Source organism: Mobula birostris, chromosome 10 (assembly GCF_030028105.1).
Source record: "Mobula birostris isolate sMobBir1 chromosome 10, sMobBir1.hap1, whole genome shotgun sequence".
Classification (NCBI taxonomy): domain Eukaryota; kingdom Metazoa; phylum Chordata; class Chondrichthyes; order Myliobatiformes; family Myliobatidae; genus Mobula; species Mobula birostris.
Window position 1 is genome coordinate 5,453,673 of NC_092379.1, and position 20,914 is coordinate 5,474,586.

General features: G+C 41.8%; 1 protein-coding gene across 1 annotated transcript in view; it reads right to left on the reverse strand.

The window, feature by feature from the left end:
* The window catches only part of ap2s1 (adaptor related protein complex 2 subunit sigma 1), a 66,776-nt gene that overhangs the window by 35,164 nt on the left and 10,698 nt on the right, over nt 1-20,914 (reverse strand). The gene's annotated exons all lie outside the window — the stretch shown is intronic.

Sequence of the window (20,914 nt, forward strand, 5' to 3'; positions counted from 1 at the left end):
TGAGCAAGGTACTTAACCACACATTGCTCTGCGACGACACCGGTGCCAAGCTGTATGGGTCCTAATGCCCTTCCCTTGGACAACATCGGTGGTGTGGAGAGGGGAGACTTGCAGCATGGACAACTGCTGATCTTCCATGCAACCTTGCCCAGGCCTGCGCCCTGGAAACCTTCCAAGGCGCAAACCCATGGTCTCACAAGACTAACGGATGCCTAAAAAAGGGTTAAATTAAATAGGTAGAGTAAAAATAGAAATAAAGAAATAGGATGGCAGAGGGGAAGAAGCTGTTCCTGAATCATTGAGTGTGCGCCTTCAGGCTCCTGTACCTCCTCCCTGACAGTAACAATGACAGAAGAGCATGTCCTGGCTGGTGGAGAACCTTAATAATGGACACTGCATTCGTAAGGCACTGCTCTTCGAAGATATCTTGGATACTACAGAGGCTAGTACCCATGATGGAGCTGACTGAGCTTACAATTCTCTGCAGCTTACTTTGATCCTGTGTAGTAGCCGCCGCGCACCCCCCCCCCACCCTGCTTTCATACCAGACAATGATGCAGCCAGTTAGAATATTCTTATATTCTCCATGGTACATCTGTAGAAATTTGTGAGTGTTTTAGATGACATAACAGATCTCCTCAAACTCCTAATGGAATGCAGCTGGTATTTTGCCTTCTTTATAGCTGCATCAATATGTTGGAACCAGGTTAGGTCCTCAGAGATATTAACACCCAGGAATTTGAAATTGCTCACTCCCTCCACTTCTGATCCCTCTGCAAGGACTGGTGTGTGTTCCCTCGGCTGAAGTTCATAATCAGCTCTTTGGTCTTACTGACGTTGGGTGGAAAGTTGTTGCTGCGACACCATTCAACTAGCTGGTATATCTCATTCCTGTTCTCCCTCCCAGTTGTTCTCCAGAACCAATGTGCAGGTCACCCTTGGGAAAGGTGTGGCACCTGCTTAGCCCCCGATCAGGGTCATCTGAAGCAATGGCATCAGGTAGTGCTGCTTATACGACCACTGACGCCAGGCCGGCGATCTCTGAAGAGTATTGATAATGGTTGGGGGGTGGGGGTTGGGCGGGTCACCCACCTTGTGAAGACACTGTCTAGAAGAAGATGGCAAAGTATATCCTAAGAAAAAATTGACAAGAACATCATGGTTATGGAAAGACCACATCATAAGACATGGCTCATAACAAATGAACCTAGATAAGTGATAAATAGAAGTAAAAATTCACTAGTCTGGTTCTTGTCATGGTAAACCTGCCATGAGAAGGCTCGAGCTCTCATTCTAAACTCTAGGGAACTGAGGAACCTCACTGAAACATACAAAGTTCTCAGCTGGTTCTGAAGCTTACATATGGGAAGAATGTTTCACTTGGCCGAGGAGTTTACAAATGTAACAGAACTAAAATTAGGAGCAATTTCTTTACCCCGAGGATGGTTGGAAATCTCTAATTCCAACTAAATCCAGAAGAAGATGGCACCAGCGAACAATGCTACCAAGGGCGGCATTCACCAGATGGTCCATCAAACTGTTCTTTCACATTTTCTTTTTCCTTAAATGTGGTTCTGGTACTGTTGGCTTAATGGTGCATTTTTGGGCCAATCAAGCAATCTGGTGCTTTGCTGTCTTCGAGAATACTTCAGAAGGCGAGTGGCATTGAGGCCAAAAAGCTTAAAGTCCATGATCGACTCAGTCTCTCGCTGATTAAAGCGCTGAGGAAGATTGAAACATCGAGGCTCTCCTTCATGCCTGCTGGAGGAAGGTGTTTGCGTGTAACGGTCTCTCTCTCTCCCCTTCTCACTCGCTGCTCCCAAGGGAAGATCCTTATGTTTGAATGGTCTCTCTCTCTCTTCCTCAATGCCGTCGGAGGATGGTACCAAAGTTCTGGTCTGCAGTTTGTGGATTGGACTGTAGTTTGCATTGTTATCTGTAAGGAATTGGGACGGCCTGCAGATAATGAACACTGAGTTGAACTGAATGTGGACTCTTTTGATCTTGTGTTTTAGTTTCTCATTCTTTCTTTCCTGCTTTTTTTTGCACACATGGGGATGCACTTATTGATTGCATGATTTGTGCTTCTGTGGGTGGGAGGGGGTTGATGTTCTTGTTGACATTTGCGCAATTTGTTTTTTTTATTGCGCATGGGGGTTGATATTTTTCATTGAACGGGTTCCAGGGTTTTCTTGTAAGCTGGCTGTCTGGAGAAAATGAATCGCAGGGTTTTACACTGCATACATACTTTGATAATAAATGTACTTTGAATCCTCTAAAACAGGGGTTCCCAACCTTGGGCTATCGACTCCTTGCTTAATGGTATTGGTCCATGGCATATAAAAAAAGTTGGCAATCCCTGCTCTAAAGGTCAACCTATGATTGCATTCTGAAATGAAATAGTCATATTTCTGGATATTTGGGGAACTGACGGATATGGGAATGGGACTGAAAAACAGTGTTGAGGTAGATTAAACATTGTACCTGTACCATTGTACAGTATAATAAGGAACTACTTTATGTTTTAGTAACACGTCATTGCATGCGTTATTAGGCGCGTATTGATCTGTATGTGTGTGCCGAGTTCGGTTTCTGTCAGTAAAGAACCATGAACCTTAGCTCCTGTTTCCAGGGTTTTTATTAATAGCATTGTTGTGTAACCAGGCCACATACACAACAAATTGGCGACGAGGTTAATGAAGCTACATTGTATCGGAACACTGTGTTTTAATTGATAACGACACTCGGAAGAAGAGTGCAAGGAACGAACCAAGGAGCGGGAGAAAGAGGCACAGTGAGGCTGCGAGTCTGAAAGGAAACGGGAGCACAGTCGGGGTCGGGAATGTCGGGAGACCAAGAGACACAGTTGGAGCCACGGCACGTCCAGCCGAGACCACAGCCGGTGCTGACCCCCAGGGACTGAGGGTCTGCTTGCCCCAGAAGGGAGATAAAAAGGAGCGACACACACACATCTAGACGGAGTGCACTCGTGGTGCTAGCAAGGACACGTGAGTCCAAAAAAGAAAACAAGGGGAAACCGGGCTAAATTAACATAACAAAGATGGTGATAATTGGAACCATTGCAGCATTTGATAGTGGCACTGAAGACTGGGCAACTTACATTAAAAGACTGGAGTTATATTGTGAGGCTAACGGTGTTAAGGATGAAAAGAAAGCCAGCGTCTTACTCAGTATTATGGGAGCAAAAATATACGGGCTGCTACAGAGCTTGTTAACCCCTGAAAAGCCAGCTGACAAAACGTTCAAGCAAATAGTAGACACTCTCCAACAGCATTTAAGCCCCAAACCACTGGTCATTGCTGAAAGATTTAAATTTCACAAACGGAATCAGAGCAAAAATGAAAGCATTTCTGAATATTGTGCTGAATTGCGCAAATTATCAGAACATTGTCAATTTGGAGCTGGGGGTAGATGATTCGTTTACACTTTAATGACTCTGGCCACCAGATTCTATTTGACAAAGTACTGTGGATTGAGTCCACAACGATGCGCTTCTTGAAAAGGTGTGAATACCAGATGCTTCTGGCGCCGTAGTTTGACCAGATGCTGTAGTTTTGAAGACAGTATTATCTATACTCTATAAGTATTAATTGTCTTCTATGTTAGCACGTAAAATGCCAAATAAATGTATTGTGGATTTAACTTGCATTCCTAAGGGCTGTGGATACAACCCAGACATGTTGGCATTGGAAGGAAAGGATAAATTCAGAAGGTGTGATGTTTGTATGTAGCTTCAAAAGGAAGCATTGTCTATAACTTTTAAAGTAGTAATTGCCTTTGTGTTTAGCATATAAATATCGACCCCACTTTGGACTGGCGGAACCTCCTACCGAAGCGTCTCCATCCGTATAATGCCTGCTGTATCTTGTTGTGTCGAATAAAGAAGCTGCTTTGTATCTACCGGTGACTCTGTCTCTCCGGTGATTTCGATCCACGCTACAACAGCATGCACTGTGAAACCACACAGAAGAAGCTTCTGTGTGAAAGAGACCTTACATTCGAGAAAGCGCTAAACATTGCAAAATCAAATGAAACAGCATCACAGGGTGCTTCCGAGATACAACAAAAATCTCTGGAATCTGCCACAAATAAAATGTCACTGAACAGGAATGAAGGAAAGAAATGTTACCGTTGTGGGAACAGGTCACATGACCCTGATGGTTGTTGGTTTAAAGACAAAGAATGCAGAAACTGTGGCAAACAGGACCACATTGGCAGAGTATGCAAAGTTAGTCAACAGCAGAAAAAGGGCAAAATACGGAGAAACAAGAAACCCCAGAAAGGAAAATACAACAAGGTACACAAAATGAAAGAGGGCAGTTCTGATGAAAGTGACTCCGATGAAAATGAATTGTCTTGTCGGCAACTTCACAGCATGAAAGAGACAGATGATCGAAGACTAATATCGATCACTCCACAAATGGCGGGCGTGAGACTGAAAATGGAGTTGGACACAGGCTCAGCTTTAACAGTGATCTCTGTACATGACTACAAACGACTGTTTTCTCACATACCTCTGAAACAAACTAAACTACTGCTAAAGATTTACACAGGACAGAAAGTGCGTCCCAAAGGTAAAAATTAAACTGACAGTGACCTACACAGACAAAGCACAGCAGCTGAACCTCTAATGTACTGAAAAATGGAGGACCACTGTTGCTGGGACGTGAATGGCTCAGGAAAATCCAGTTGGATTGGCACACCATCAAGGCACTAGTTGTGTCAACAAAGGAGGGCAGCTCAGAGAGGAAGATGGCCGCAGCTGTCCTTTCACCCACTGTCCACTATTACAATGACGAGGACTTGCTAGACAGCATCGATGATGAAGACGAACGCATTATCCGTGGCCACGACTCGGATGATGATAGAGGATGCAAGAGAGACAGATATTGCCAATAAGCAGGATGATGAAGACTACCTGGAAGTAAAAGAGCAGATGTACCAGGAGAAATTGACATCTCTCAAAAGAAAGCTACAGCAGTTACAGGAAGGCATTTTGCAGGAGCATCAGAAAAGGATGAAGAAACTAGATCAACGATACAAGGAAAGAATATGAAATGCAGAGCTTTTGCTGCAACTGGAGACAGAACAGTAGAAAGGAATCATATCAGAGAAGAAAGCAGCAGTGAAGGAATTTGAAGATAAAAAGATTGAGTTAGAAGAAAAGAAAAAAGATGATTGAGAGTGAGAGTCTAACAATGGAACTTACAGGGGATTCTATGGAGGTAAAGCCAATAATGACTAGGAAACTAAGGAGGAGACCTAATGACCCTGCTCCAATTACCAACAAAAGACTAAAACCTGCACCTGCGCAGTTAAATTACTTGTTAACAGATAATGGAAGATCTGCAAACTCTCAATAAGCTTAAATCTTCGAAAAGACCAGCATCTCCGTCTTCTCCTGAGCATCTTCCCAGCACTCCTGCTGAATCACCAGCATAAAGAAATGAAGCACAAATAGAAAATGGAAAGTTATATTATGATAAGAGATGGTATCATAAAGGACAGGCTATCTATTTGGAATCTAAGGAGAATACGAAGATTGGCTGTGTAATTAGCTCAGTGGGAACAAATGAGATATGGGTAAGGAAGACAAGTGATAGCACAAATTGCGTATATATCTAGGACAGCCGCACAGAGGAGTCTTCATTATACGGAGGCGATCTGCTGCCTAGAACTCTTAGCAAGTTGGAGGCGCACATCTTCTTAACTCCTTATGCTCAGAGGTCAACTTTTCATGACTTTTATGTGGAAATCTGTATTAAAACAGACAAGCTTATTGACGGACTGAAGAACACACCATTTGAAGACACTTTCCAATGCCATCTCAGTTTTGATGATTGTACATATTTTTAAGAATAACATTCACCTTTTTATGGATTTCACTTTGCTTTTGTCATCTTTGCAAGATGGAGGTGACTACTCTTTATAGATTGTTTAATTTATTCCAGATAATAGAGTGAAGACCTACTTGCTTCAGTGCTGGACAATCTAGAGAAGGCCCCCCTACCCCCGAGACTTGAGTTATAAATGGGTCTTAGACCAAAAGTAAAAAAAAAGGCTTGCTATAATTCGATATTATTATATTACTTTGTTATAATTTGATACTATTAAGTTGCTAAGTAAATAAAGGGTACACATATTTGTTTAGCATAATGCCCCAGTAAAAAAAAGTTGATACACTATTAAAAGGGGAGGAGTGTACTGTATAGCCTACAGTATAATAAGGGACTACTTTATGTTTCAGTAACATGTTGTTACATGTGCTATTAGGTGTGTATTGAGCATGCGCTATTAGGCGTGTATTGATCTGTACGTGTGTGCCGAGTTTGGTTTCTGCCAGTAAAGAACCATGAACCTTAGCTCCTGTCTCCAGCGTTTTTTTTTAATAGTATTGCTGTGTAACCAGGCCATATACACAACAAACATGATTCCGTTGAATGACTGAGCAGGCCCGATGATGATTGAATGACAGAGCCAGCCTGTGCCTACTGATAATATTCCTTCTTCACCGTAGAATTAGAGCTCTGATAAAGTTTGGAATTAGGTGATTTCTTAGAACTTGAATGGAATACTGACGAGCATATAATTGATGAGGGGATGCTTGTTACCACTATCTGATTCTTTTCATCAGAACTGATGCTTAAGAGGAAGCTGACAATTAGCTGGGACTGACTTATCCTTTTTATAAATAGGTATTACTTGGGCAATCTTCTCTAAAGTGGGATACATGTTAGATTAATTCCAGTAGATAAAAGCTTTAACTGAAGCAATGATTACATCTAGTGCAGCATCTTTGTGTGGCAGTAGAGGAGGCCACGGACAGACGTATCGATTCCTCTACTGCAACAATGAGGTCACACTCAGGTTAGAGGAGTAACACCTTCTATACCGTCTGGGTAGCCTCCAACCTGATGGCATGAACAACAACTTTTCAAACTTCCCCACCCTCAATATTCCCTGTTCCCATTTCCATCTCTCACCTGTCTCTTTATCCGCCCATCACCTCCCTGTGGTGCTCCTCCCCTTCCCTTTCTTCCATAGCCTTTTGTCCTCTCCTATCAGATTCCCCCTCCTCCAGCCCTTTGTCTCTTTCACCAATTGACTTCCCAGCTCTTTACTTCACCCTTCCCCCCACCCCAGTTTCACCTATCATCTACTACCCTATACTTCTTCCTCCCCGCCACTTTCTTACTCTGACTTCTCATGTTTTTATCTTCAGTCCTGAAGAAGGGTCTCGGCCTGAAACATCGATTGCTTACTCTTTTCAATAGATGATGCCTGGCCTGCTGAGTTCCTTCATCATTTTGGTGTGCTTATTTTCACTGGCATGCTTTGCGGCAGCAGTACAGTGCAATACATAACAATAAAAACTATAAAATATAAAATGAAAATTAAAATAACCAAGTAGTGCAGAAAGAGAAGAGAAAAATACTGAGGTAGTGTTCATGGTTTCATTGACCACTATGCCCTCTCCTCATGGCTACCATCAGGGAGGAGATACAGGAGCTTGAAGACTCTCACTCAATGTTTTAGGAACAGCTTTTTCCCCTCTGCCATCCAATTTCTCAACAGTCAATGATCACTACCTCATTAATTTTGCTCTGTTTTTAGACCGCTTATTTTCATATGTGCGGAAACTTTTTAAACTGTAATTTATGGTATAGTTTATAGTCACAGTCATAGTTTATTGATCCCGGGGGAAATTGGTTTTTGTTACAGTTGCACCATAAATAATTAAGTAGTAATAAAACCATAAATAATTAAATAGTAATATGTAAATTATGCCAGGAAATAAGTCCAGGACCAGCCTATTGGCTCAGGGTGTCTGACCCTCCAAGGGAGGAGTTGTAAAGTTTGATGGCTACAGGCAGGAATGACTTCCTATGATGCTCAATGTTGCATCGCGGTGGAATGAGTCTCTGGCTGAATGTACTCCTGTGCCGAACCAGTACATTATGTAGTGGATGGGAGACATTGACCAAGATGGCATGCAACTTGGACAGCATCTTCTTTTCAGACACCACCGTCAGAGAGTCCAGTTCCATCCCCACAACATCACTGGCCTTACGAATGAGTTTGTTGACTCTGTTGGTGTCTGCTACCCTCAGCCTGCTGCCCCAGCACACAACAGCAAACATGATGTATATGTATTATGTATTGCTGCCACAAAACAACAAATTTCATGACATGCTGCATGCCAGTGATAATAAGCCTGATTCTGATTCACGGATGTTCAACATTTCAGTGATGTGCTAAGTAAAATTCACATTGGGTCAGGATTATCTGTGCAATATCTTAAGATTTTCATATTGGGGTGCCAGGGTAAATAGTTGATGCTTGAAACTGTGGACAATTCAGTGCAAAAGACATAATTTGTAAGCATAATTCGAAGTTCAGAGGTAGTCTGAAGGCTGCCTTCTCTGTCCTGAATGTTGTAACATAACGTAAGATGGCCCCATATATTGAAACTCTGGCTGTAGTCTCATCTAACCCAAGTGGAAAAAGCTTGCTTGCATTTGCTCTATCTACCTCTCATAATTTTGTATATCTCTATCAAATCTCCTCTCCATCTTCTACATCCTAAGGAATAAAATCCAAACCTTTCCAATCTTTCCTTATAACTCAGGTCCTCCAGTCCCAGCACTAGCCTTGTACATTTTCTCTGTACTCTTTCAACCTTATTCACATCTTTCCTGTAGGTAGGTGACCAAGACTGCACACGATACTCCGAAATAGGTCTCATCAATGTCTTAAATAACTTCAACGTAAATCCCATCTCCTGTACTCAATACTTTGATTTATGAAGGCCAGTGTGCCAAAAGCTTTATTTTCCTGCCCTGCTGAGGTCCTCCGGCTCCCTTGTGTGTTGCTTTGTTGTGCAACCATAATTTTATGTTACAGACATACGGGAAATAGTTGAAGGTGGTGACCTGTTAGTGGTGCCAGGTTACCTCAGGTGGCCGTAACATGGAAAAAATGCAGACATTAAAATCCGATAATGCTGGAAAAAAACTCGGCAGTGTAGGTAGGATCTGTGGAAAATGAAGCAGAGTTAATGTTACAGGTCAAAAAGCTCATGGTCAGAAATCTTATTATTCCTGGACCAAATGTGTGCTGTCTATTTTTTCCAACCAATGAAGGTTCGAAATATAGTAATTTGCTGGTATTCATGGCCCTTGCCTTCATGTTGTGACATCATATTTTGACTATAGAATAATCACTGTGGAAAGCTGCTGATGGACAGTCTATTTTCCTCCAAAGATGCTGTCTGACCCCCTTCATTTTTTGAGCTTCTTTGTGTGCAACTCCAGATTTCCAGCATCTGCAGTCTCTTAAGACCATAAGGTATAGGAGCAGAATTAGGCCATTTGGCCCATTGAGTCTGCTCCAGCATTTCATCACGGCTGATCTATTTTCCCTCTCAGCCCCAATCTCCTGCCTTCTTGCTATATCCTGTCATGCCCTGACCAATCAAGAATCTATCGACTTCTGCCCAGCAACCTAGTCTCCACAGTTGCCTGTGGCAACGAATTCCACAGATTCACCACTCTCTGCTAAAGAAACTCCTCATCTCCATTCTAAATGGACATCCCTCTATTCTGAGGCTGTGTCCTTGGTCAGAGACTTCCCCCACCATAGGAAACATCCTCTCCAAATCTACTCTATCAAGGGCTTTCAACATTTCAATCCCGGAATCATTTTTGTGAACCTTCTCTGAGCCCTCTCCAATGTCAGCACATCCTTTCTTAGATAAAGGGATCAAAACTGCTCATAATACTCCAAGTGAGGCCTCACCAGTGTGTTATAAAGTGTCAACGTTGCATCCTCGCTTTTCTAGTTCTCTCCAAATAAATGCTAAAATTCTCTTAGGTTTCCATTATACAACAGTCCTCCAGGAAGTCCAAATGGCAATTTTTTCAAGTATGAATTTGGACAGCAAGTTTTTCCATCACAAACAAACCAGCTCCTCTTTCCCCCCTCCATGTACACATGTGCACTTTCCAATTGAAGCCACTGGATGGTGATCAGAACCTATAGTCTTGGCTGACCTTTCTTCTTGTTGAGATAACCACCACAGTGACTGCAACATTACACCTGAACGTTTTTTTAAACTAGGATAAGGAGGTGGGATTTGCCTTACCTTTCACCCATTTTCCATATAAGGCTCCACCATTTTCTGATGGAATTTGGGGAGGAGGACCTAACAAGCTTAAAGAGGTTACACCCAGCCTTCCTTTCCTCAAGTAATAAAAGATTTCATTGTAATTTTCCCTGTACAATGAAGTAAAAGTTTACTACGGACAAAACAAAAACTTATAACAGCACAGGAAAACAATCCAACACAAGTTACCTATATTCTCCCCCTCCATTCAAACGTACCTGGTGCTTACCCAAGTGTACTGCTGCTAGACAAAGAGTTCGTTTGCCAAGCTATTTGCGTTCTTACCATTAAAGTGATCTCCACCCTTTTAAGTGTGAGAATAACAAGTTGAGCAGGAATGTGGATATCTGGAAACCATTATGAGACAGAGGGTCAGTAACAGAGAATGAATCCAAGGCTTTAATCATAACTGAATGTTCAAACTGAAGAGCAACCAGTTTTCAACCTCCATCCAATCCTCCATGTTGGAAACGATCTTCAATCTGCTGCCTACTCTCTACATCTCCAACGAGATTTAATGAAAAAAATTTAATTCAGCAGGAGTGCATTTCTGAACAGTATTCTTCTCTCCTGAAGGAACAAACTTGTGCTTTGGATCTAGTCCCAAAGAATTTAGGTTGAAGTTATATACTTTTTCCATTCTTAATGAGGCTGGATGGGGTGGTGGACAGAAGGGAAATGATGGATAACAGAAATTAAGGCAAATCAGAAACAAAGGCTAATAGACTACTCAGATGTACTCTGCTCAGATCTGAAGATAGATCTCCCAACTTATGAACCAGAGAACATAAGCAACGGAGTCATAATGCAAATATTTTTATTCCCTCATGTTGTGAGATGGATGTAGGATTTAAATAAATTCTAAATTCTAAGCAGACAAAGGTTCATGCCAACTATCAAATATTCATCTATACTATCATGGTGATTCAGTCAGATGCATTTATTTTTCACAGGTACATTGAAACATACAGTGAAATGCATCATCTATTTTAACAAACATTGCAACCCAGGGCTTCCCGGCCTACAGGCCACACACTTAGTTCCAAACCTCACCAAACTCCCTTGGAGACAACAAAGTGCCAGATCGCTCAATCAGCCCAAAACATACCATCAAAATGTAAATCACAGGTTCAAATTGCACGCAGACCAGTAGTAAAGTCATATTAAAAAGAAGTAGTTTCATGAACTGTCTGCAGCATGTCACCGTTGGTCACGTTATTCACTGGCACCATCTTTCAGTAACAACTATTTTGAGATTTGCAATTGTGGCTCTAGACATTAGTATTCTGATTTTTTTGTTTTGCCCTGCAATTATTTAAACACAATTATGATGTCCTTACCATAGTGGCAGTGAATGCAGTCAATGCAAGCTCTGAGTTTGGACTACTGTTGCATTTCTGTTGCCAACCATAGAACTATTCCTCTTCTCTGTGTTTAGTTACTGTTATTCATGGCGGCAAAAGTAGAAGAATCAGCTAACATTTCTACTTCTGATCCCAGTCATTTTGGTTCTACAGTGTTGTATTTCAGGAGAGAAAGTGAGAATGAGGCTGCTGTGTTGTGTGCTGTGCTTTCTCAGATCACTCAGACTAACTCTCTATGCTCACATCTACAGTATAGCTTGGGTGCCTAAGACTTTTGTACAGTACTGTAGTAATTTTATGTATTGCAGTGTACTGCTGCTGCTGCAAAAAAAGCAAATTTCATGATGTGTGAGTGATGATAAACCTGATTCTGATCTGGGTCTCTATTGTGGACTGAGAGTGGGAAAGGGGCAGGGAGAGGGTGAATCATGGTTGGAAGAAGGGGAAGGGAGAGGGGAGGGAGCAGAAAGCACCAGAGAGACATCCTGTAATGATCAATAAACAAATTGTTTGGAATCAGATGACCTTGTCTGGTGTCTCAAGGCTGGGTGTATCTGTACCCACACCACCTCCTCCCACCTCTGGCACTCCTCCTCTGCCACCTGTCCCACACCCCTCCTGCGGCACTCCACCATCGCCATTCCCAACATCCTTTGTTTCCACCCATCACCTCTCTTTGGTGCTCCTTCCCCCTTTTTCTTTCTTTCATGGCCTTCTGTCTCTTTCACAATCAACTTCCCAGCTCTTTGCTTCATCCCTCCCCCGCCAAGTTTCACCTATCGCTTGGTGTTTCTCTCTCCCCTCCTCTACCTTTCAAATCTACTCCTCAGCTTTTTTTCTCCAGTCCTGCCGAAGGGTTTCAGCCCTAAATGTCCACTGTACCTTTTTCTCCCCATTGATGCTGCCTGGCCTGCTGAGTTCATCCAGCACTGCGTGTGTGTTGATTCTTTGTTCCTGCCAGGTTTACAAACTCGGTCTCCACTCCATGTTGACAAATACAGTACTGTGCAAATTTCTTAGCCACCCTAGATAAATACATGTTCCTAAGACTCTTCCACAGTACCATGGAACATAGAGCAGTACAGCACCTGAACAGTCCTGATGAAGGGTCTTGGCCCAAAGTGTGAACTGTTTATTCCTTTTCCACAGATGCTGTCTGAACTGCTGACTTCCTCCAGCATTTTGTGTGTGTTGCTGGAGAATCTATTCTGTTTAGCACGTGAACAGTCCCTTCAGCCCATGATACAGTGTCAAATTAATTAAACCAGAGACAAGCTAGTGATGTATTTCTACTACAACACACAGAAAATGCTGGAGGAACTCAGCAAGTCAGGCAGCATCTATGGAGATGAATACACAGACATTTCAGGCCAAGGGGTAGTCCTGATGAAGGGTCTCGGCCCAAAACATGACTGTTTATTCCCCCCCATGGATGCTCCCTGACCTGCTGAGTTCCTCCGGCATTTTGTGTGTGGGCTGTTGAAGAGTTCCAAGCATCTGCAGAATCCAACATATTTCTACTGCTCGTTTTAATTTCAGCCCTATATGTCCAAATTCTAAGGAAAAGCTAAAAGCACTTCACAGGTTTGGCAGCTTCTACCAAGAAAGCAAATTCATGTTTCACGTCAATGACCTTTCATCGTAACTTGAAAAAGTTAAAAACAGAAGTTTCAAGTTCCAGAGAAACATGGGAGGGGCAGAGAACAAAAAGGGAAGGCTGAGGGGGAAGAGCTGAAGAGATTGAATTGCACAGGTGGTGGTGGTGCTGCCGCTGCCACTGCCCAAGGGTGAATGGTCGAGCTGTATCAGAAAGAGTGAAAGTAGGTGGAGTTGATGAAAGCTGAATTATCGGAAGGGAGAGTAAACTAAAACAATGCTGAAAATGACTAGAATTTTCATTTTTAGGTCCTATTTCTTGGTGCTCAATTACCCAACTAAGTAAAATTATTCAATAGCCAACATGTGTAGAACAATATTTAACTGAATTATAACATTTAGGTGAAAGAACATCCATCCACAACATTAACTCAATTTCTTGCTTCACAGATGCAGCCTGACCTGTTGAGTAATTGCAGTATTTACTGTTCTTGTGAAGGGACTTTTGAGAGAAAAATTGGAAGCAAGATACAAGTCAATCTCTTCAAATTCAGGTTTAATTGTCATTCAACTCTCCTCCACTTGCTTTGTACTTACGACCATGTGGCTAAGCACAGCTCCAATGCCACATTCAAGTTTGTTGAAGACAGGCTGAATCAAAGCTAGTGATGAGTCAGCATTGAAAATCTGGCCTAGTGGTGCCACAACAACAACCTCTTACTCAGTGTCAGCCAGACCAAGAAGCTGATTATTGATTTCAGCAGAAGGAAACCAGAGGTCCATGAGCCAGTCCTTGACAGAGGATAGGAGGTGAAAAGGGTCAGCAACTTTAAATTTCTCGGTGTTATCATTTGATGATGCATTGGATATTGTCCTGGAGCCACGTTTCTACAAGGACAAGCACGTAACAGTTCGTCATCTCACTTTGGGTCAGCCGCAGTTGAAGTCACTCCAGCTTGTCTTCCAGGGAGTGAACACTGGTAAGCAGTCCCAACAGGAGAGCCCGCCCTCAATCCAGCATGACTCCCGGCATGCCTGCCGCGCCATTGTTCTCTTCAACATCGCCTTCCAATAGCTACAACAGGTGATGATGCGACAGTCTGCATAACAACTGAGGCCACACAGCTGCTCCACCACCGATTTCACCCAAGAACCTGAATTGAAATATTTTGTATTACCAATGTCAGATAGAGTCTTGCCATCACAAGAAAACTGTTTAAGACACATATTTGCACCATTTGTTGGACCTGGGAAGGCCGCTGCGACCAAGCGTGCCACCAGTATGTTGGAGATCCTTTCTTTGGTTCAACACAGAGATAATGCTAACTTCTGTTACTGGAAGTATTTACATTTTGAACAGCTGGATTCAATATTTTATCCTTTCAGAAATGCTTGCAAATCATTAGCTATTAAAATCAAAAGATTTCAACATGCAAACTCCCTTCAATGTTTAAAGGCTGAATTGCACAAAAACAAACTTTGTGGGTGTCCAGACCTGGTATTCAATTATCACACCAGTCTATAAATACAGATAATATGTATCTAAACACTATTGTTTCCCTTTATTCTCATGGAATTAGGCTTGAGCTATTTAAGATGTCACTTTGTTTTAGCTCAACTGCATTGAATTTGCTTATCCGTAATTAAAATAATTATATAAATGACTGGGTGGTTTAGTCACAATGCAAGAAAAATTCATTTAAAATTAAATATAGCACACTTTCTTTCACCAGCTACAAAGAAGGTATGACAGCAGTTATATTTCATTAGGAGCTTGAGGAGATTTGGTATGTCACCAAAGTCTCCAGCAAATTTCTACAGATGTACCATGGGGAGCATTCTAATTGGCTGCCTCACCTTCTGCTACGGAGTCAGCCATATCCATCATTAGCACTAGCTTTCCCAGCATCGAAAACATCTTTGAAAGATGATGCTTCAAAAAAATCTGCATCCCTCATTTCGGATCCCCGTCACCAGAACATGTTCTCTTGTCATTGGTACATGTTTAACATTTTAGGAACAGCCTCTTCCCCTCCGCTATCAGATTTCTGAATGGTCCACGAGCCCATGTACACCATCTCACTACTTTTATTTTTGCTCTCCTTTTCTACTGCTTAATTTAATTTTTTTATATGTACTGTATTTTATTATTGTAATTTCTAGTTTTTAAAACAACTATATGTTGCATTGTACTGCTGGCGCAAAACAACACATTTCACAACACATGCCAAGTCCTGATTCTGATCTGATTAAACCTGATTCTGATCTAAAGCACAAGAGCAGTCTGAGCTGGAGAGCTTCATTTAACTCAGTACTGCATTCTAGCCTGCAAGACCAAGTACAATCACACTTGACACTCGCTTCAGATTACTGGATTCCCAGCTAAAATTTTGCATTGCAGGACTTTCATTCAAATCAATACATCATTCACTGTATTCACAATATTAGCTCAATAACTGTTGTTACTCTACCTCTCTCTTATTACTGATATTCAGACACAACTACATCAATCTTAGTCATCAATATTGTTGACTTGTTGTTAGATATTATAAAAATGTTTTATAAAGGAGTCACCTCAGAAACATTCCTTTATATGTCAATGATTTGGGTGACGGAATTGATGGCTTTGTTGCAAAGTTTGCAAACGATATGAAGACAGGTGAAGGGGCAGGCAGTTTTGAGGAAATAGCGAAGCGACGGGAGGACTTAGACAGATTAGAGATTGGGCAAAGAAGATGGAGTATAGTGTTGGGAAGTGTACGGTCATGCACTTTGGTAGAAGAAATGAAAGAGTTGACTATTTTCTAAATGGAGAGAAAATACAAAAATCTGAGGCACAAAAGGACTTGGGAGTGCTCGTGCAGGATTCCCTAAAGGTCAATTTGCGGGTTGAGTCTGTGTTAAGGAAGGTAAATGCAACATCAGGATTCATTTCAAGAGGACTAGAAAATAAAAGCAAGGATGTAATGTTGAGACTTTATAAAGCGCTGATAAGGCCTCACCTGGAGTATTGTGAGCCAGTTTGGGCCCCTTACCTTAGAAAGGTTGTGCTGAAATTGGAGAGGGTTCAAAGGAGGTTCACGAAAATTATTCCAGAATTGAATGGCTTGTCATATGAATAGTGTTTGATGGCTCTGGGCCTGTATTCACTACAACCTACTAACTGAAACTTATTGAATGGTGAAAGGCCTTGATAGAGTGGATGTGGAGAGGATGTCTCCTGTGGTGGTGGTGTCTAAGACCAGAGGACACAGCCTCGAATGGAGGGCTGTTCATCTAGAACGAAGTTGAGGAGGAATTTCTTTTGCCAGAGAGTGGTGAATCTGTGGAATTTGTTGCCAGAGGCAGCTGTGGAGGTAAAGTCTTTAAGTATATTTAAGGCAGTTTGACAGATTCTTGATTGGTCAGGGCATGAAGGGATGCAGGGAGAAGGCAGGAGACTGGGGCTGAGAGGAAGAATGGATCAGTCATGATGAAATGGCATAGCAGGCACGATTGGCCAAATGGCCTAATTCTGCTCCTAAATCTTATGGTCTAATATTATCAGTGCACAGATTTCAACCACTGATTTCTGGTAAATATACTGATCTTGGCAAAGTGTGAAACTTTTTCTTGGAGTATCACAGTAAAATTATGTAATTGTTAACAACTAACGTAAATAATTATCCTGAATTAGTTAGATGAGCACAGTTGAAGACAGAGTTTGAGGCTATTTTTCAAAACAAAATGCCTCAATGTCTGAATTAAATCAGGATAATTGCTTACAGCCATTCTTTTTAATAAAGAAAGCACCGCCAAGTCTTCTTACCATTCAAGAGACCGCCCCCCCCCCCCCCCCACCGCCCCATGAAATGCTGGCATTGGCAGGAAGTTCTGTCTGCTTACTCAGGGGCACAGGACACAATAGAGTGATTGAGTCTCTAATGAGACTGGTGGTTGGTAATGGAGGGTGGGAAAATTCTGTCTAAACTTAGGAAATCCTCAGGAAAAAGCAACGATATCCTAACAAACAACTCTGGAATGGCTCATGCCATTTAGATACTTCAAATAATTTATTTTTAAAATACTCTGGCTCTCATAAATACTCTGACGCTGTCTAAATTCAGGTAGGGAATGCGAATTTAACACATTTTCACATTTAGAATTAGGAGTCAATAACATATCTTCCCAGATCTCCCTTCCATTAATAGTGTCTGTGGAAAAAGTGTTAAATTCACATTTCCTACAGAGATTAATGCTTAACTTACTGTTGTGGGTGTCAGACTATTTTAAAAATAAATTATTTTAGGTATCTTAAATAGTATGAGCCATTCCAGGAATGTTTATTAGGATATTGTTTATATATAATTTTTCATAAAGTCTTTTGTATTTATTCAGTTTCCTGTAATGTAAATGCCTGTAAGAAAATGAATCTTAAACTGGCATATCATAACATTTATGTACTAAGATAATAAGTTTACATTGACTTTGATGTAAATGGAGGCCTTCGCTGCATCCACTTTCTGATGCATCTGATTCAGACCCCCTCTATATTCATAGAATGCATTGGACGGGAAATACGTCTCTACCAAAGGAGGTGTAAGGCACTCCTTCCCTCTGCTAGCCTGCAGGTCACCCTTGGGCAAGGGGTAGCAGCTGCTGAGACTTCCCGATCAGGGTCACATGGGAGCAGGTGGACGGTCGTATGAGCAGTCGGTGCAGATCACAAGTCCTGGTTATGCGACCACTGACTCTGGCCAATCTCTGAAGAGGATTGACAATGGCTGGGGTCACTCATCTTGTAAAGACACTGCCCAGAAGGCGGCAATGGCAAACCACTTCAGTAGAAAAATTTGCCAAGAACATTCATGGTTATGGAAAGACTGTGATCACCCATGTCATTTGACATGGCACATAACGAATGAATGATGCAAAATGACATTGTTCTATTAAATCACCTTTAGCTAACACAGTTTACTGTAGAAAGAATGCAAACAGAAGGGAATGGCATCAGATTGTTGGTAGTTGAGAGAGAGAAGTCAGACTTGCACTCAGCGTCAGTAAGATCAAAGAGCTGATTGTAGACTTCAGAAAGGGTAAGACAAGGGAACACACATTAGTCCTCATAGAGGGCTCAGAAGTGGAGAGTGTGAGCAATTTCAGGTTCCTGTATGTTAATATCTATGAGGGCCTAATCTGGTCTCAACATACTGATGCAACTACAAAGGCAGCAAAACAGCAGCTAGATTTCATTAGGAGTTTGAGGAGATTTGGTATGCCACCTAAAACAGTGGAAAATTTCTACAGGTGTATTGTAGAGAGCATCCTGACTGGCTGCATCATCTTCTGGTGTTGTGGGGGGGGGGGGGGGGAGGCTACTACATAGGATCGAAATGAGCTGCAGAGAGTTGTAAACTTAGTCAACTCCATCTACTAGCCTCCATAGTATCCAAGATTTCTTCAAGGAGTGATGCCTCAAAACGGTGACGTCCATCATTAAAGACCCCCACCACCATCCAGGACATGCTCTCTTCTCATTGTTACCATCAGGGAGGAGGTACAGAAGCCTGAAGAAACACACTCAATGATTCAGGTACAGCTTCTTCCACTCTGCCATCTGTTTTTGCTTTTGCACTACTTATTTAATTTAACTATTTAATATACACATATATACTTACTGTAATTCAGTTTTTTCCCTATATTTATCATGTATTGCATTGTACTGTGCCGCAAAGTCAACAAATTTCACGATATAAACCTGATTCCGATTAGAGTTGGGGTCACATTGGGACACAAAAGACATCAGAAAATAGGATCTAGTGACACTATCAAGGAATTTTCTGGTTTTTTGGAACTGATAAAATGCAAGGTAATCCAGGATTAACCATAACCATATCAATGAACATGATTCATGTGAAGTGGTATGATTGATCACATGATGTATACCATTGTCCTTGCTCTGCCTCTTTGAAAGACCAATCTAATTGGTCCCATTGCACTGTTTAAATCACCAAACCTTTGAAAATGTTTCATTTTCAGCTAAATATACAATTCCCCATAGAAGATGACAAATGCATCGTCTGTTTTTAATTTACTCCGAAAATAATCAGATGCAAATATTGCTGGAAGCATCAGCAATTCCTGCTGATACCTAGTCAGCCTTGAGAGGGTGGTGGAGGTGAACTACTATAAAGTTCAAAGTAAATTTTATTATCAGAGTACATTTACATCACCACATACAACCTTGAGATTCATTTCCCTGTGGGCATGCTCAGCAAACCTATAGAATAGTAACTATAACAGGATTCATGAAAGATCAACCAGAGTACAGAAGACAACAAATTGTGCAAATGCAAATATAAATAAATAGCAATAAATAATGAGAACACAAAATAACAAGATAAAAAGTCCTTAGTGAGATAGTCGTTTGTGAGAACATCTCAATGGATGGGTAAGTAAGTGTAGTTGTCCTCTTTTGTTCAAGAGCTTGATGGTTGTGGGGGTTGCGACTGTTCTTGAACTTGGTGGTGTGAGTCCCGAGTCCTTGGGCAGGAATTGATTAGGCACCAGCAGGAATTGCTGAGGCTCTTGTACCTTCTACCTGATGACAGCAACAAGAAGAGAGATGGCCTGGGTGGTGGGTATCTCTGATGATGGCTGCTGCTTCCCTACGACAGCATTTCATGTAGATGTGCTCAATGGTTGGGAGGGCTTTACCTGCAATGTACAGGGCCGTATCCACTATCTTTTTTTGGATTTTCTGTTAAGAGTTATTGGTGTTTCCATACTAGGCTGTAATACACCGTCCACTACACATTTATAGAAGTTTGTCGAAGTAGCTCTTGTACTGAAGACAATCCCAGTCTGGGTTGGGTAGTGAGTTCAGGGATTCAACTGAGAATGATGAAAGAATGGCAATGTATATCTATGTATGATTCAGGAGCAGCCACACTCCCAGTTGCTACTGCACATCACCTGGACATTATGAAATTGCAAGAAGTCAAAGAAATGGGTTAAGTGCCTACATTGCACCTCGTGTACGTTATAAAGTGGTACACTGGTGGAGATGGGGGTGGATATATAAGGTAGGTGAATGGATGTAAGTGCACGTCAGGGACTAGGACAGAACATTCCTCCAATGTTGTTGGAAAAATTCAGGTCCAGGCAAGTGAAGAGTATTCCATCACATTCTGGAGTTGTGCCTAGTATGTGATAGAGATGGTCAGGGAACTCAAAGGGTGAATTACTTGCTGATTACTCAGCTTCTTGCAACTGAGCAGATAAGTGGTTGGAAATAACTCGGAAAATGTGCAGCGCGAATGGTCGATGATTAGCTTGAGTTGTTCTCCGATCTTGCCAATTGACTTGCAAGTGGAATAGTGATACTCTCATCACTTTTGAGTATGCCTAGTACTTTTTGTTCAGGTCTTAATAAGGCATTAAAGGATCTGTTGCACGTCATAATCGGTACAATTGTTTTGTCTGATCTGCTGTTGATTTCTTCTGGTAACATGTTAATTGCCAAGATCAGAGAACAACTCAACCCAACCAGTTAAGTGGTTAGTCCAGAGAAGGGGTTTCCAACTTTTTTTTAATGCCATGGGCCCCTAAAATCAACTGAGGGGTCTGTCCATCCCAGGTTGGGAACCCCTCTAGAACAAACATAAAAAACTCGAGGAACTTAGCAAATCAGGGGAATAAACAGACGATGTTTCAGGCCGAGACCCTTCATCAGGACTAGAAAGGAAGGATGCTGAAGCCAACTAGTCTGGTAGATTTGCTGAACTTT